We start from the raw sequence: 16,715 nt of genomic DNA, 5'->3' as shown, positions 1-16,715 counted from the left end.
TCGCTATCGCGACTGCGCACGCCTCTCGCGCGACGGCCGCGACTCGGGCGCATGGCGCTAGCGCAATTACGCGCGCCTTCTTGGGCGTCTATAGAGAAGGGACGCATGAGTCGTTATTGGTGCGCACATCGCGCCTTGAACCGCGGTCCCACAAACCTACGCGCTAGGAATACTGGAAAGGAAATGAAATCTGGCGGCTATGCTGTCTCTGCCCGCCGTCACGGCACACATGTAATGGGTAAGGCCAGCATTGTCGGAGTGGACAGTCCTGGAACGCCGACCGTCACACCACAAGACAGCGAAGGCACTCTTGAAATGTTTGCGTTCAAGTGGCCTGTTGGAGAGAGTGTAATTCTCGTGGACGTTAGCGACCATCCCTACATTTTTTTTTCGTTAGTTTGCTTTTTCTCTCCGCTGTTTCTTTTTTCGCCTTTCATTTCCCCTTACCCTTCACCCAATGCAGGATAGCAAACCATAATCTGATCCGGTTAACTTCCCAGCCTTTCCCATCCCGTTTACCTCTCTATCTATCCAGCATGAGAATGACGGCCAGTTCACGGATTTGTCTGAAAGTCGTCTTTAGGACTTCAAACGACTTTATTGAACCGAATTTCTGATAGAAAATTATTTGTGCAGAAATAATTAGCCTGAATTCTTCGCTATATTTGTCTAGTTCGCACTGTTCCAGTAAGACAGGAAATATGCTTAAGAGAGCGAAACTGCATTCCAGTTGTTAGTTTTAGTGCCAAAATATAACCTTGACTTGGCGGCATTCGTGCTGTATAGTGGTGAGATTTATATATGTATAAAGGAATTAGTGACGAACAAGAAACATCCACGTAACTTGTTTAATGAAACACTCGGAGTCCATAACGTCACGGTATTCAACAATGATTGCAACGAATGACGCCGAAATGTGCCATATCGTTGAACAACCCAATGTCCTCTCTCTGTCCTTGAACTACTGCGAAGCGAGGTATTACTGTAGTTCGGATAGTCTGACACTATACAGGGTGTTTCGGCTAACTTTAGTCAGATTTTAAGAATATGCCGATGCATGCCGATGTAACGTTAAGTAAGGAAAAGTAAGCACGTTTTTTCCCATTTCATGCATTCAGTATATGAAAATATTCCCTTCAACTTTATTTTCATACCTTGTTTTATAGAAATGCAGTTTTGTGCACTAATTGTAACACTCCGTTTGGACCGTGTTTCATATCACGATACTTGATCAGCTTATATTTTGTTATTCCTTGTGCTGTTTTGCCTGCCAGTGGTACAGTGCCCCTTTCCCTTTATTTGATGCCGGTTTCCTGCCAAGGAGGCCATCAGCATTAGCATGCATGCAGAAAATAAAATTGAAATTGAAATAGACCACAAATGCTTAGAGAGACAATTCGCGATACCCCTGATGCTGTCGCTCTGTGTAAGCTCTGTAGGCTTCAATTTGTCGATTGAGCTTCAAGCTGAATATACGTGGCAGAGGGAAAGAGGCCCCGAATAGCTGGAACCACCAGGTTCAGCAGCTTTGGGAATTTGGGTCTAGTGCCCGCGATCCCAAATGAGTTTTTCACAGCTAGTTAGTCCTAGAATATTTCTATTACTGAATTTTGGAGAAAAGACCGTTCGCAATTTGTACTGTTTGGTCGAAGCAATGTAATCCCACCAAACCAGTAAAAATACAATGTTGGCAGGAAACGTTACCTAACTTGTACGTTTATAAATTTGGCTTAATTTGAGTGCAAATGTCTTGTTCATATCACCATTTGAACTGACAGAATTACTTGCTGCCGAGTTTTTCCACTTAATTTAATTTGAACACCCGGGGTCACTTGAATTTATATATATAGAAACTGCTGCCACTTTGAATAAACAGCAGCGCTCTGTGTTCAAGTATTTAGCGTTGAAAAAGTAGAACAAACGTTGGGAAAGCGCAGAAGGATGAGATCCCAACAAACAAAGATGATTACCTTATCATTCTGACATATCACGATTTTATTGCAAAGTTGGGCAGAGTAGCGTGAGATCCAGGTGAGTACCTATCTCCGCTTCCCCCTTCCCTAACGCCCAACCTCTTATGCCGGTACTTACACTGGCTAACCTCCCTGTCTTTCCTCTCCTTTGCCTCCTCCTCCTCCTCTTATGAGTTTCTTTTAAAAAGATGATGTCAAACCACGTCTGGGGCGCCAGTTGTAATATGAGTTTAAAAAAAGAACCTTGATACCATCGGTTATTGTCAATTTTCGTAGGCGGGATCAATTTATTTCTGTAATTTACAATTTACAAGGTGTTTTTTAATCCGCTTGACGCCAGAGCGTGCGTGCCTGCCTGCCAGCCGGCACAGTTATTTTTACGCTCGACCAAAACCAGCCTTACCTGTACACGTAATATTCTCTGGCCTTGGGATCAGCAATGATTTTTACCACATCGACGAAGTGTTTCTATCATAGAACGCTTGTACCTTTGTCTCGCTTTGTTTCTTTCGAAACTCTGGGAGCTGCCGCCCCCTTGTTGCGGCAATGGATGAAGAAGCCCTCGAAGACCTTCCTGGAGTCAAGCCATCACGTGGTGTCGCGTCCAGGAAACGTGGAAATGCGTCAAGTGACACGGACAGCGAGGCAACCGAGTTGTACTCGGACAGCGTCGACTCGTCGGACGATGATTTCACACTTGTCATGAGCCGAACTACAAAAAGAAGACTGCTACGGAGGTCATCGTCGCCAAGTGTCTCCACCGTGAAGACAACACCTCAGCGCTGGCCGCACACCATGCTCTTCATGCCTGTGGACCCAGTGTCCAATCTTCGACTTCTAAACAGGCAAGTCCTTTCTGCGTTTCTTGAGGGAATCGCGCCAAACGAGATAAAGGACGTGAGAATAAATGCACGGAATAATATCCTAGCAGTCGATGTGCTACACCGTAGTGCACTGCAAAGCCTACGGCACGTAACGGAGATCGACAAAGTACAAGTGCGATCCATGATACCTACAGGCTGCAATGGCACTGTCGGCGTCATTTATGATGTCGATATTTCTATACCAACCGACGACTTACCTATATTAATAAAGCCAAGTACAGAAGGCACTCTTATCACGCACATCACACGACTTGGCAACACACGTTGCCTGAAGCTGTGGTTTGAGGGAGACAGCCTTCCCTCACACGTCAAAGTTGGCCACGTCCGCCATCCAGTCCGCCCATACGTACCGAAGCCCCTGCAATGCTACAAATGCTGCAAGATGGGACACGTAAAAGGTGTCTGTAGGAATAACCTCGTGTGCCCACGGTGCGCCGAATCTCATTCAGCAGATGCCTGCCGCGCAACTGTGTTGAAGTGCCCTAACTGCTATGGTACCCATGAGGCCTCATCCAATGATTGCCCGCGGGTGAGGAACGAGCGAGCAGTACTCAAACGTATGGTACGGGACCATTCAACACACAGAGAGGCTGCCGCTACTCTCAGGCGACGACGACATCGGCACCGTGGAGCAGCACGAAGAGTTACGTCTACTGAGAGATATACGCCCTCTTCCGGCAAAGCGGCTATCGCGTCAACGCCAACTTCCACAAAGACCGACAGTGCGAAAACGAAGACTGGGGCAACACTCTCACCTCCTGAAGAGTGGCCTACACTTCCACGAGCACAACCTGCATCGGAGTCACATCAAAGTGCGCCACCCTTAATGACCTCACGAACCGAGGATGCGACGACGACTGAGGATCGCCAAGTCGTAGTGATGCTAAAGTCACTTATGGACGCCATGCGCATTCTACTGCGCAACATGAAAACCCCGTCAGCTCAGAGCGCACTGCAGGTGCTGGACACCTTGAGTCCGGTGCTTGCGGCTCTAGGGTAAAACCACGGCCCGAGAATCACCGTCGTTTCAAGAGGAGGTCAAGAATGCATCTGTATTTCAGTGGAACGCCAGAGGGCTTAGGTCACGCATGTCCGACTTCAGACAGTTTGTATTTACGCACCAATTCCCCATTATCGTGATTTGCGAGCCCCACCTGTCAGCTCCCATCAGACTGTCCGGGTATGAGTGCTTTATGTCCTCCACCCACGGAGAGTGCAGCAAGGTCGTTGTGTTTATACGCCGTGACTTGACTTACGTACATCACCTAGTGCCTCCTGACGCAGCAAATCAATACGTTTGCTTAACAGTGAAGAAGAAAAAGCTCACGTTCACAATTCTTGGAGCTTATTTATCTCCAACAAGCCGTCTAGATTGTGAGCGCTTACGGGGAATTTTGACATCGACTCCACAGCCGTGGGTGCTCACTGGTGACTTTAACGCCCACCATTACCTATGGGGAAGCTCCAAAGTGAACTCTAGAGGCAGAACGTTGGTGTCCTTTGCCAATGACCTCGAATTTTGCCTGTCAAACGATGGAAGCCCTACTTATCTGCGTGGATCAGCGTATAGTAGCTGCTTGGACCTTACCTTCGTTTCACGTTCGCTTACGAGAAAAGTGCACTGGTTTTCGGATTTAGAAACGCGGGGTAGTGACCACATCCCAACCTATTTGAAGATCGAAGGTTTGACTAGCTCCAAGTCCTCCAGAACCATCCAGTGCACCGATTGGCCTAAATACCAAATAATAATGGAAGACTGTTGTCGTGACGGCACCTCGTATAACCTACAGGGCGCGATAAAGGATGCCATACAAACAACCACGCATTTGCTTTCGAAGAGTTCTTCCCGCACCGATTTCGACATCGAACTAGCGAAACTTCGAGCAATTCGCCGTCGCGCGGAGCGAAGATATAGACGCACGAAGTCCAATTATGATTTAAGATTGGCTAGACGAACACAAAAGAAAATACAGCGTCGCATGAACAAGCTGGCTTCACGGCAATGGGTATCCTTTTGCGAGTCCCTGGATCCACGAAAACCTTTGTCGCTTATATGGAGGACTGTTCGTGGCCTTCGCACAACCTTTGGTCAGCGCCACCCGTTTAAATCTCTAGCACTCCATCTACAATGTAGAGATATTGACGTCGCTGAACCTTTCTGCAGAAAGATTGCTGGCGAAGCAAATTCCGATAGAACGGGTACGGGAACGCTCGACCACCCACCGTTCTCACGTGATCCCCGCATGGAATGCCCTTTTTCTATGGAAGAGCTAGAAGCTGCGCTGGCTTTGTGCAGGCGTTCTTCAGCGCCAGGACCTGACGGCATTACATACCGTGCCCTGTGTAAGCTAGGAGACCAAGCTCGGAAGGCACTCTTGCTCCTGTACAACGACTCCTGGCAGACGGCTACGGTTCCGCAAGAATGGAAGTCAACTCGCCTCATTCCACTTCTGAAAGCTGGCAAGTCGCCTTTGGACATTTCCTCATACCGTCCGATAGCACTTGCCAGCTGTGTTGGAAAAACAATGGAAAGAATGATTTTAACACGTCTGGAATGGTACTTAGAGTACTATGAAATCTACCCAGATGCAATGGCTGGTTTCAGACGTGGCCGTTCGTCAACAGACAACGTTGTTGACTTGGTAACGTTTGTGCAACACCAAAAGGCCTGTAAGCGACTATCTGCTGCTTTGTTTCTAGACGTTAAAGGGGCATATGATAATGTCACCCATGAAGCCATCCTTAGCACGTTAGAAGCCGTCGGACTTGGTGGTAAGATGTATATGTGGGTGTGCAGCTACTTACAGAGAAGACCATTCTATGTCGACACAGAAAATGGCCCGACATCCGAGCATTACGATAGCCGAGGAGTCCCTCAAGGTGGAGTGCTTAGCCCGACTCTTTTCAACCTTACCCTCTGTGGATTAGTTCACAACCTGCCAAGCACCGTACGACTTTCCATCTATGCGGACGACATCTGCATTTGGGCATCAGGTGTGACACGACTTCAGCTTCGCGCTCGACTTCAGAAGGCTGCCACAATGACATCTTGCTACCTTCGTGAACAAGGACTTGAAATTTCACGTGGCAAGTGCGCAATGGTGGCATTCACGAGGAAGCGAATGTCTGCTTACGGCGTATCTATTGACGGGCAAATTATACCATACAGCAGAAGTCACAGGTTCTTGGGAGTCGTAATTGACAGAGACCTATCTTGGACTCCGCACGTTAATTACGTGAAAAAGCGGCTGACTGCTATCTGTCACCTGTTCAGGTTCCTTGCAGGAAAAAGTTGGGGAGTATCTGTACACGCTATGTTACAGCTGTACATGGCGTTGTTCGTTGGATTCCTGCGATACAGCCTGCCTGCAATATCCAACACCTGCAAGACTAACCTGCGTATGATTCAGAGTATTCAAGCCCAAGCCCTTAAGATATGTCTTGGCTTACCACGCAGTGCATCAACGGCTGAAACCATTGCCCTTGCGCACGATTACCCAATCACGACGCACATTACCGTTGAGACACTGCGTATGTATCTCAGGCATTGTGCTAGGACCCCTTCCCACCACTTGGCAAGCCTCACTGCTGTAAGGCGCTGCTCGACATTTAGCGGCATTGTCAGTGCACATCGTGCGTCGTTTACTTCAGGGTACGCACCTGCGACCAAGCCAGCGTTTCCTCCGTGGTGTTTGAGCCGTCCACAAGTACATCTAATGATTCCAGGAGTACAGAAGAAGGCAGATCTACCGGCCCCTGCTCTAAAACAGCTGAGCTTACTTCTTTTGCATGAAAAGTACAGGAACCATGTGCACATCTATACCGATGGATCGACTACGTCGTGCAGTTCTGGTGGTGCCGTGGTTATACCAACGCGAGGAATGACACTACGCTTCAAGACATCGCATGTCACGACCTCAACGGCGGCAGAACTAACGGCCCTGCGTCGAGCACTGGAATTCATCGAATGTGAAAGAGCTAGAAAATGGGCTGTGTTCTGTGATTCGAAACCGGCATTACAGTGCACGCAGTCAGTTCTCCGACACGGATGCCATGACCAATTGACATATGACATCGCGAAACTTTACCATCATGTCCAACAAAAAGGTCACGAGGTCGTTTTTCAATGGGTACCTGGCCATTGTGGAATCAGTGGCAATGATTGCGCCGATAACGCTGCTCGCACAGCACATCATGACGAGCACAGCGTTCCAATTCCGCTTTCGAGGACAGACGCCGCTATGCAGCTTCGACACCTGGCACGCAGTCTCACACTGACCGAGTGGAACTCGCCAAACTTGCGACTTACACGACTGCATCGACTAAACCCCTCCCTGCAACTCCGACCTCCACTCGGACTTCCTCGACGTGAAGCTACGCTTCTCTGTCGCCTTTGGCTAGGAGTTGCCTTCACAAAGGCATACTCTACATTAATTGGAATGACTGACAGCGCAGCATGCGAGCTCTGTGGCACCGAAGAAAACATCGACCACCTGCTGTGCCACTGTCCACGATACACCCTTGAGAGACAAGAACTTACCAAAGCCTTTCAAAAACTGGACAATCGGCCGCTTTCTGTGCAGGTGCTGTTGGAACAGCGCCCCCATCGCCCGTCGGCCCGTAAAGCGGTGAAGGCACTTTTGTGCTACTTAAGGACGACGGGCTTGTGCGACCATCTGTGACTATTAATGCAATTTCTGTAAGGCCACACACCTCAGCGAACTCACCGCAATTTCCTTCTTTCCTTCCCTCCTCTCTTTCCCTGTTATCTTTGTTTTCCCCTTTCCCATTCCCCCGGTGTAGGGTAGCAAACCGGACGTTATTTTGGTTAACCTCCCTGCCTTCTCCTTATCTCTTTCCTCCCTCCCTTAGTGGTACTTTGTGTAGGGGCTTTCTAATTATTTAATGTTGTAATCGGCAGGAGATGCCTTCAAAGGAGTTGATGCAGTTACCAGCGCTAATTCAGTCATTTATCGGCCACTAGTCTGAGGCAGCACGAACCTTTGTGCCGTATTGCATTAAACGCGTACTAGGTGTCTGCGGCTTCCTCACATGACAATTATAATATAAAGAATATGTACCCATCGAGGGCTATCAATTCTATGGAAAATTGCTCTACGAAAATTGCTTGCGCTGCATAGCTACAAAATCACTCTAGGGTCTTCAAGACTGCTGAAGCGTAATTGCCTCCTTTTTAACATAAGTGGCTGCCCGTTAAACTGTCGCTTCATTTTTGTTTTCTTATATGTTTTTTTTTCTCTCTCGCGCGTTGAGCATTACGGCACGCGAGGAAAGAAAACGTTCGCAGTGAAACCGAAACCAAGGACGCCGGTAGAATATTTGTCTGTTCCCGTTACTTACTCGACCTGTTAAACGATGGCGCCTACGCAGCTGGTTACACATGCACACGCACGTAACGTACAGGTATACACCACCTAACCAGGCAGGGTAACAGATGCTGAGACCGTGCAACTGGTAGGTGGGTGGCGCGTTGCCCTTGATTAGTGTCTCCCTCTCTCTCTTCTTTTTATTTTTTGCCGTTGTTGCTCCGACCCACCCTTTCCGGCTTGTTATTTCCCCAGCAGGATGTAGCGCTCACTCATCAGATAAATTTACACACAGCGCAGTTACGTGCGGCACGGGGCAGCTTGAGGGCGCGAGGTAGCCCCTGTGGCGACCAAACGACGCGCTGAGGTGGCATGGTGTAGAGGTTAATTTTTTTTCAGGACAACACTTTTGTGCAAGCTCTCAAGTAGCCGTAGTTAAAATTTTAGTTATGTTGGATCAAAACTATGGCCCGCTGCAAAATGTATAAGTAGCCAGTTCCCCTGAGTGCTGGGGTTTTACGCGTCAAAACCACTATTTGATTAGGAGACACACCGTAGTGGGGTACTCCGGCTTCATTTTGACCCCCAGGGATTCTTTAACGTGCCCCCAATGCACGGGACATAGGTGCGTTTGAATTTCGATTCCATCGAAATGCGGCCGCTGCGGCCGGGATTTAATACCGCGACTATGATGTCGAAATTCCAATATGATGTCGAATTCCGCCACGTTGGCGCTTTGAGCCAATCAGACCTGACAAGGTGACAAACTTGACATAATGGCGGGGTTTGACATCGTTCAGAGCAGCCGTCATAGTTTCATTGAGTATATAGGCGGCTAGATGTACGAAAGTTCTGTCTGTATACATTCAAGGGTTCTTGGTAGCGATCAGCTACGGACTGGCTGAGGTCATCATGGCGTGGACTATTACAATGTGAGAGTGCTTGCACTGCTTGCAACCCATTTATAGTCACTTGTCGCTGTTAGGTAAAAGAAGCTTACCGAATAATGGCCTGAACTCACAAAGCCATTTACTTGAAATAGCTGTTCGTGAAAAGGAGCGCCATTCAGTTGTTAAAGCGCTGGAGCAGGCATCCAGGGTGCCAGACAACGCAAAACGTTTCATTAAGAACAAGAAATTGCATGAAATTGGCGACTCGAATTTCCGATTATTAGCAACTGGCATACGCTTGGTCCACCTTAACTTCCGCGCTAAGCAACCTTGGGGCCTGAAAAAGCGCCTGCACGTTTCAGAACCTTCTGGTTTTCGGTGGCTGAAAGCGCCTTTACGGCGCCAAAATGCGTGGTACTCATTTCGTAAACCTTATAGAGGAAATGCGCCAGATTGTCGCTAGCCTTGTAGATTTGATAACAGCCAGTCGTTGCGAGCGACTCCGAATTAGACGGAAAGAAAAGGGGGATTCCCCTGTTTTCGCCACTCTTGAACCCGCGCATGGCTCGACTGCTGGCAAGTCGTGGCACCGCGATATCAAGAACGCGCAAGCTGCCGAGCGGGCGGAAATCGTTAAAGCGAGTGCGCTGAAACCTCAGAGCGCGCGTTCCGTGCGAGCTTTGCGAAGACGCATACTTTAGGCCTAACTTAACTTTTCCAGAAATGCACATGTTTAAGGTGTGAAAAACACAATCGCCCTCGCGATTCATTTCTCACCATGAGCCTGTTGTTCTGCTGGAAATCAAATCTGTTTTTCCTTTTTGCATCAAACTGTTATTTATGTTATTTATTTCACTATGAATACTTCAGCCATATAGCAGTTCCCTTAGGTAAACTCAATAGAAATCTTTTTTTTTAGTTGAGTTGATTTTTTTAGTTTTGAGTTGACATGTTGACTTTTAAGAAACAGCCAATGTTTTAGCTCTAGAAGCCGTCCTTTCTGAATTTTTAAAACACAATTTCATCCTCAGTGTTCCCTCGTAATGCCACAGTAGGCAATACAGTCTTCTCAATGGAAAAGATTCAAGGCTATCTTTAGTGTCACTTGCATAACTTGAGGTGAAGCGCAAAAGAGCCCGCAGGACGACAGAAGGAGACGAAGAGACAGCGCTAATAGCGACTGATTGTTCATTACACGTGGTTAATACTTATACATCATAGTATAACATATACGCGTGGATCACGTCGCCAGAAACAGATTCAACAGTGATCTTGTACTGCTGTAGTCTGTTGAATCGCTGAACTTCCTGTGCTAATCGCTGCGTCGAATGAACACATCGAAGTTTGGTGAGTGCGTGTGTGGAATCTACTTCAAGAATTATTGCGTGACTCTTGTTGACTAGGTTAACATGGAACGGTTTTGATGGAGTCTAGAATGGCCACGAGCTTTAACGATGCCGGTGTGCCGCTTTCGGATAATTTCATGACAACAGGACCTGCTTCTGCCTATCTGTCCAGTTTATCGTTTGTTTCTTTGCTTGTATATATATATATATATATATATATATATATATATATATATATATATATATATATATATATATATATATATATATATATATATATATATACTATATACTATATACTACTCATATATACTACTCATATACATACTACATATATACTACTACTACTCCTCATCTCTTGAGTGGTTCCGTCATACATCATACAGGGTTCAAGGTTACATATCAAATAGTCTTTTCACACAAGCATCAGGACTTATCACGTAGCGCGTGAGGATTTCGAAATGTTTTCACGGAATAAAACAGAAAGATATGTTATCATACGTGCTGAAATATCTTGGTGATGAGGTCACATGGAACAATGAAGCAATCGCTTTCATTTCACTGTGAAGAATGAATAATCACTAGAATGACGTAAGGAATTACATTGTATGTATTCCATTGTATGTATTCCAATTACATTGTATGTATTCCTTACGTCATTCTTCCTATATAACAAAAAAACAGTGTCATCAATTACGCGCCAGAATATGCTTGTCATTGCAGATAAAATTATTTCCAGTGCAATATAGTGCACTACTTTTCAGGGTCATTCATTTTACGTTTATGAAAAGATTTAACCCCACGAAACATTTCGAGTGGTGGCGAAAACGCAAACTTCCTGCACCTCAACTTAGCACGACTCGTCACACGGCTTTTCGTGCATTGGTGGCTTCAAGTGCAATTACTCAAATGACGTGATTTGAATGCAGCCGGCGATAATACATTTAGCAATGTCACCACTCGCACTCCCAGTGACTCGAGCGTTAATCGCTGACGTGTTTTCCCGGTAAACTGTGCCTACGTTGATCGCTAGGCACGCTACAGCGTTACTAAAGTGAAGGAAGAAAATTACCCCTTCGTTGCAGTGTGGCTGCCTGTTCCATAGAAAGCTACATCACGGTACGCACATGGTTAGCAACAAAAAAAAATTCGAAGCGGGAAACCTCCTGGCTATCACGGGGACACTCTCTCTCACACCAGAGTCATTACCTTTTTTTTTTCTAAATTCGCTACTACAACCTTTAGAAGTCACGTGCACGAAAAGAAGCAGCTGCCTGGTTTTTTGTGTTCCTAACGAAGTTCTCTGCCCTCCATGCTTATACTTTACGTTAAGCTCCCAGCTTTCCGGATACCACGTATATTGTCACCATCTCTTGTCGTTATTATTGTCGGTGAACACTATAGTCTTGACTACAGGCACATCGCAAAGTCGACAGGACGCACAGACCAAGACACACACGGTGCCGTGCGCGTGTCGTCTACTCTGCGCTGGGCCAGTAGTCGTGAGTAACCAACAAGCCCAACTTTCCGCACTTTTGCTATGAACTTATCTGCTGGCGAAGCAAATATGTGTAGAAATAAACCGATTGAAAAAAAAAATTTTTAGTTGCTTCTGTCCCTGCTTTTGCAAGCGAGCCTTGTGAGAGTACAAACTTGTATGCTTTTTATAGTTTTTGTTAGCTACTGTTTCATAAGCATTACTTTAGTTTTCTTGCTGCCTACTTGGATGATTTTAACCATGTATCTTTCGTGGGTCCCCTTACAGTTTCGGACTATGGAACCCTAGTCTGTAAAAAGATTTGCCTATGCAATTGTATCGTTACTTTATGCCAATAAATTCTGAATTTCTGAATCACGCTGACAAAAACGGGATCCCACACAGGGTCCATGCAATTAGGATACTTCAGGCTGTGTTTCCGACATTCCAGTACTTTGAAAACAATGCCTGTCTATGATGTCCTACTCGAGATCATCAGGCCGGACATAGATCTGCACTGTAAAAATGAGTTTTAACGTCACGAAGCTGAGCAGCGAACTACAATGGATACCGTATTTGACGGCTGCGGAATTCTGCTGACCACCTGGACCCTTATACACAAAAAGCTGCTACGCTAAAATTGTCCGTACGAGAAAAAAATCCAGGCAATCATGATGATGGATATATCATCAGTGAAGGAGGCCAGCTAATGGCAAAGAGCTCTTACGAACAAAGAGCTTTGCGAATTCGGCTTCTGGTATTCTTTAACGCGAAATAAAAAAAAGCAGCATACGTGAGTGTTTTTACATTCGGCTTCCATCAAAATGCTGCCGCCTCGGCCGAGAAAAGCATCCAAGGCTTCGTGACCAGCAGCGGTTCACTATAGACATTGTGTCATGTTTTTATCGGTGTATTCTCCCAAGTGTCAATGTTGTTTTGTGGGTTCGAGAACTTAATCAAGCGGCCGTCTAGATTGCTTTTTTTTTCTCAACCCCCCCCCCCCCCCCAGCTCTGCTTGTAACTGAACAGAAATAAAGTTCGATTCGATATACTTATTGTACAGGTACTTTTTGTTGGGGTAGTAATAACGAAACGCCATTTGTTAAAGGGAAGCTGAAGATTCTGTCGAATTCAATAAGACGCTCATATGCGGATACGCGAACCTTATAAATCATGCAGGTAAAATTTTGGGGGGATTTTTCACTTAGGAGCGACGCGATCGTCGGTTAAAATTGCGCTGTAGCTCCGCCCCCCGTCGAGCGCCGCGCGCTGCTGCTGACGCTGACAATGCGAGCGGAGACCGGACACCGCGGCGTAGTGACTTCAGCACTGGTGTTCCGTTCCTTGGAAGTCTCCGCGACCGTGCCCCCGGCCTTATTTCTGCGTGCGTGCCGTCCTAATCTGCTTCGCTCAACCCTACATTCCTTTGTTTGTGTGTACATAGGAGTGGTAGTTGACGTGCGCAGCATCAATTGAACTTGTAGGCCGATCATGCCCGCGTTCTGTGCAGCTCATGCCCGCGATCCGTGCAGCGTACGCTTGCACGAACACCAGCGGCCGCGACGATGTTCCGATGTTCCATTAGTTCCTGCAAGACAAGAAGCTTTCAGCTAAGTAGGAGGTTGCTGTGAAGCGAAACAACTTCAAGCGCTCAAGAACAACAGTGTTGTGCTCTAACCACTTCCGTGACGATTACTACCGGAGTTTATCAATAATGTGTGCTTTGGGTTCTCATTCGTGTTAGCACGCTGAACGGAAGGTGCATGTTTATCGCCCACCCTAGACGCAGGTTTCATCGCCAAGCGCCGCGAAATTTCTATTCGCACGTGTGTTGTGAAACAGCCTGCACGCAGCTACCATAACGCAGTGCAATTGTAAAGTTTGCATGTGTTGGAAAGCCGGCTCACGCCAGGACGCTGCGCTCCCCCTTCTCTCGCACACATACAGAAACCAACCATCTCACGTAGCCGGTGGAATTCGCCGGTTACGAGTAGCGTGCGAAAGGCGCGCTGATGAAGGTTCTATACTACACGTGCTACAACAGCCGGTAAACTTTTTCCGCCTTTAAACCGTCTGTGTAGATTGCGGACAGTTTGGGGCAGCGCACGAAGGCTGAAGATCGCATCACCGCTTACGTTCTACGAGGAGGCATGCATGAACATAACGTTTGCCCGGAAACGTACTCACTGGAACGCTGAATGCAGCTTTTCCAACACGAGGAGATGCTAACACTACGCCTTCGTTCGCATGGAAAGCACTGCTTGTACCGTAATTTTTTGCTTCTTAGAGAGGCCGGCTCTTCGCAATCGGCTCGTACATGTAGGGAGTACAGTATAAACCCCTTACAAGTGATCTTGCACGCGACAGCGACAGCGCGACAAGCGAGGCGATGGCTGTCGCGTTCACTCCTCGCCTGCGAGCCGAACTCCACTCGAGCGCCGGCTTTGAGCGACGACTTCCCGGTATGAGGGCAGCAATATACGCGCCGAAACTAGCGTGACGCATGCTTTATCAATTTAAGTTGATGTATTTTACTGAAAAAGGAGCATAAAATATTTCAGAAGGTCTTGCACTAGGTTCCTTTTCTTGCACGTGTAAAATTCAATAGTTTGCTCGTTCCGTGCGACAAACAGTAGTATTTGAGTCATGTACATCCATTTCCCGCTTCGCACTATTGGCTAGTCGCTCATAGCACTTCCGGGTGACGAGCGACGAGTTCTAGATTTCTAGAAACGAGCGATCGAGCGACAACACAAAGCGATCTGTTCAAGCGATGGCCCGTTTTGTCGCTCGAAGCCGTCACCTGTCAGCGTCACGCGCAAAATCGCTCTCGTGGAGTTTGGACTTAACGCCGAACTCCTCAGAGAAACGCAAGCTCTCGAAATTTTCCATGACCGTCTCAGCAAAACAGCACCAAACTACCTTGCATCGTGCTTCGTGTGTAGCGGCAGCAGTCGGTCCGGACGAACACCATTGTTGACGTCACGAGGCGCCCAACCAATCACAGGCGGAAACGAGGCGCGTGAGCTGGGCGTGTCTGCTGCTGCACTTTTCGTCGAAAGAAAATATGTTTGCGCTTTTTTTCGCTAAATTTTGATGCGATATTCGAATTCAGAGGGTTGAAAACCACGACGTACTGCTCTTCACTCATTTTTTCTAGAAAAGCTTTCAGCTCTCCTTTAAGTACATTTATAGTCATAAACGTGAAAAACATGTGTTCTACACACGGCAAAAAGATTTGAAAGACAGAAAGTTCTTGCTAGTTAAGGTAAAAAGGGCAAGACCATCTTATCTACATTTTTAATTTAGTAAGCTGCCTGCTGACTCAGAAATAACATAAATGAATGGATGTTCAACTGCGTCAAGCTAAAAAGGTATAACTAGCGAAATGAAGCGTATTTACGCGTGATGCCAATATTTATGTGCTACAAACAGTATGCTGTATGCTGGATACCTTGCTAAATTTTATTCTGGCTACTCTTAAATAGAGTTTACATCAGAAACGATAGTCATGGACTTCAGTGAAGGCCCTTTGCAGAGGTGTATAGCTTTAGCTTTTCTCTCTCTTTCTGTCTCTCTCTCTCTCTCTCTCGCTGTGTAATGGCGTACGTAACTGAAAGCATCTGTTAGAATTATTTGTGTCGAAGTACAGCACACCTATTTGCCTATATATGGTTGGAATATGAAGTAGCGTTTCTTTTTATTTTTCAATCGTTTAAATTTTTAGTGTTCGTTTCTTTTTGTGTGTGTATCTCATAACCCTGAATATCATGTTTTGCGCAATGTGTAATAGGAATGCAAATGGTTTATTCTGCCTGTGACTGAGGCGCGGGGGGGGGGGGGTGTAGAGGGGTGCTGTGGTCTAGGATTACGTATTCAAATATTTAATAGCAAAAGGTAAACGCCACTTGTCATATGGCATGCTTTAACTCTTGATTTCAGAGGATGAATGTACCCTATGATTATTTATATAAACAATATCTTGTGAAGACATGTCTGAATGAATTGCAGTATGTTCATTATTAATCAGTAGTAAAAGGCACTTTCTCTGATTAGTACAACATGCAAAGTTTCTAGCCTGTGTTGCACTACTTCTCGAGCTGACCTGTCCAGCATACAAGCATCAATGCTACTGCAGGCTAGTATTGTATATGTACTGTAAAGCAAATTTTGAATAAATCACAATCATTCTGAAGTAACCTGTGGTTAGGAACCTGCATTGCACTCTGGGTGTAACGACATTGGCCAGTTCGAAAAGGAAAGGAAAACGAATGCCAAAGCATGTGAACGACTGTCCGTGAAGAGTACATTCCTAGTCAGTTAAGTTATAAAAGATGGTTTGCAGAAACATTCCAGACAGATCTGATCAATCTTTCTTTATAAAGCGGCAAAAAATAAATAATCTATGCTGTATATACCAGGTGTTTCTGCGAAGACGTTAGACAATTTTTAAAGATTGCCTGTGTCAGAAAGCACAATTCTACTCCTTGATCTGGTCCAGTCAAAGAGGCGGCCATTACTCGCCCGAGAAATCAAAATGCATAATGGTCTAATTAACAAAATAACTCATTATATTTTGTAATAATTAATTGATGGGATATATATTGCAATTTAAGAATTGTGTCTAGCGAGTTTCCAAGGCATATCCACTGTGAGCGTATACTAAGGACGGCACCGGTTTTGAGGTAAGCGCCGTCAAACTTGACGTAAAAATGCACATTTCTTGCAGTTACTCATTTAAAAAACGTCATTTTATGCATCGAAGCACAAAATCAATTCGGATGCCCAAGTATTTTGTCGCCAACTACGGGGATTTTT

The sequence above is a fragment of the Dermacentor albipictus genome, chromosome 1, assembly GCF_038994185.2.
Source record: "Dermacentor albipictus isolate Rhodes 1998 colony chromosome 1, USDA_Dalb.pri_finalv2, whole genome shotgun sequence".
NCBI classification, from domain to species: Eukaryota; Metazoa; Arthropoda; class Arachnida; order Ixodida; family Ixodidae; genus Dermacentor; species Dermacentor albipictus.
The sequence above is the reverse complement of the archived record's forward strand: the minus strand, read 5'-3'. Positions refer to the sequence as shown.